The 2,426-nt window shown below is 42.2% G+C and overlaps 2 pseudogenes; both read right to left on the bottom strand.

The window, feature by feature from the left end:
- Positions 1–557: 557 nt before the first annotated feature.
- On the bottom strand, positions 558–757 carry LOC121177274 (annotated as a pseudogene).
- A 695-nt stretch (positions 758–1,452) lies between these two features.
- On the bottom strand, positions 1,453–1,571 carry LOC121177222 (annotated as a pseudogene).
- Between the last annotated feature and the right edge of the window lie 855 nt (positions 1,572–2,426).

Below are 2,426 nucleotides of genomic sequence, written 5' to 3'. Positions count from 1 at the left end.
AAATATAACAGTGACACACACACTGTTACACATTCTCCACCTGCTTTGCTTGGTTCCACTCAGCTGCCTGTCACTTACTCTTCAGAGCAAAGTGTTGGAGGTTAAAGATCTATTTACTGAATCTGGAGCTTTTAACAGGCCACATTATGAGTGTGAACCGTACAACAGACGAGGATGAGAGTCAACAATCTGAGAAAGCAGTGAGTTCTTAGCCTGATGCTTCAAACCTCTCTGGGCTCATCACATCAACAGGCTCAGAGGTGAGGCTTGTTTGTTTTCTACTAATTTTGTCCTTCTTAAAAAAAAATTCTACTGTGACTCAAAGGGTTTATTATGAAGTGATGGAAACACAAAGACACATCACAGTCATTTCTACCAGCAGCTGCAGACAGACGTCATCAGAAGGCCTCTTCACTTCTCTCTGACAGAGACGTGCAGCCCAGTTAAGCCTCTGAACAACAAACCAGTGCAACACTGCTGGGATGGAAGTCGACTCATCGCAAAATAGTAAAAGTAGTAGAGATGACAGTCACCCACTTTGCACCTGCACCATAACAGTGAACACAACACAAACAATACAGCAAGCATACACAGCAACAAGTGTTATAATGTGTAGGAGATTGCTGTTGATTTTAGATAAAGTAACAAAAAAAATTAGATTGGGATTGGTGTGTGTGTGTGTGTGAGTGCAATGGCTGAGCCTCACCCTGGGTGAACCACCTTGTTGATCATGGTATCTCCCCTGCAAGGTAAGTATGAGCTGCAGTTGGAAGAGAGCGGGTGGTGGTCACCAGGCACAGCACTCTGGCTGACAGTGCCTACAATGCATAATCCCACATTTCAGTGCCTTGAGCATCAGCTCCCCTTTGTCTGTTACGTTTATGGCTGAAAAGACACAAACACTGCTGCAAATAGGCTGTGGCGTGCGGCAAACGCGCTTTGTTGGATCCACCCATCATGCACTGCTCTGCCAAAAACAAAGGAACACTGTGTGAAATGCCACTAGTCGAGCTGTCTCTTGGGAAAGAAAGCAAAGGCCCACGTGGTACACTGTTCTTGTCTCAAAGACGCCAGCATCCCCACCAACGCCAGAGAGCTTCTGCAGAGCAACACTGCCACTTTGTGGACAGACTGCAAAAGTTGACATATAATTCCAAATCAACAAAGCCACCTCACAAGATGGAGATGAACCACACTAGTTTATTCTTACTTACCCTATTCAATGTTGAATAGGGACATTAATCATCTGGATTTCTCCACAAATCCAAGCACAAGAAGCCATGAAAAATGAGCTTTTCCACCTAACAAGAATTTTCTGACTACTCATCATCTGATAAAGTTTGTTACTATCTTTGATTACTTACAAGTCTATTTTTATCCAACACTGGCTCAGACACACAATAATCTAGGGATAACGTTTTGGTTCATTCTCAATCAAAGATGGAGATAAACGGCTTATAGCACCTAGTATTCCCAGGTGGTGTCCCATCCAAGTTCTAACCAGGCCCTACTCTACTTATCTTCCGAGATCAGGCGCGATCAGGCGCGCCCAGGGTGGTATGGACGTAAGCAACACCAACCCATATAAAAAGTCTCTTAATACAAGCTAAAACGCCACTAACAAATCCAATGTTTAATAGGGACAATAATCATCTGATAAAGGCTATTACTGCTTCTGATTACTTATAGGTCCATTTCTGTCCAACACTGAGTAAGATGTAAGATGGAAATATTTAAAACAGCTACTTTTTGTGTGTGTGCCCAAACATTTTTGGGCTGAACATCGTGATCTTGTGTGCTTAAATATCACATCCAGTTAACAAACAAATCATCTGAACAAAACATTTCACTAAATGAACTAAACACTGACATGAACTACTAACATGTATTGACTTACTGAAAACCTTGGAGGTGATCTGGACTTTCCTGTAGTTTCCTCTTGTCCTTGTAACAGCAGTAGCTCCTCCCTTCCTTGTCAATAATTGTGCAGAAATATCTGAGTGCTTCTTTCTTCCTAAATCATGAGCAAGTCCTGTCCAGTCAAACTGTTTCTGCTCCTTTTTGACTTCTGAACTTGTCTCTGGCTGTGTGTCCACTTACTGGAGTCTGTGAAATCAGGCTGTAGAATATTGCTACATCAAAGGCATCAAAGGACAAACACACACACACACTCACACACACATACTGGTACTTATATCTTTGTGAGGACACTCTCTGGCATAATGCATTCCCTCGCCCTAACTTCTCTCTCTCTTATCATCTCAGACCTATGTCAGTACCTGTGCCTCTGTCAAAGAATACAAAAAAAAAAAACACTAGACCTGTACACACATAAAGTCATGTTTGTGTGTAGTCATGTATTCATGTAGTCATCTGTGAATGTGTGTTTGATGAATGCAAAGTGAAAATGCACATCAGCATCAGCA

This window comes from Toxotes jaculatrix, chromosome 2 (genome assembly GCF_017976425.1).
Source record: "Toxotes jaculatrix isolate fToxJac2 chromosome 2, fToxJac2.pri, whole genome shotgun sequence".
NCBI classification, from domain to species: domain Eukaryota; kingdom Metazoa; phylum Chordata; class Actinopteri; family Toxotidae; genus Toxotes; species Toxotes jaculatrix.
The sequence above is the reverse complement of the archived record's forward strand: the minus strand, read 5'-3'. Positions and strand labels throughout refer to the sequence as shown.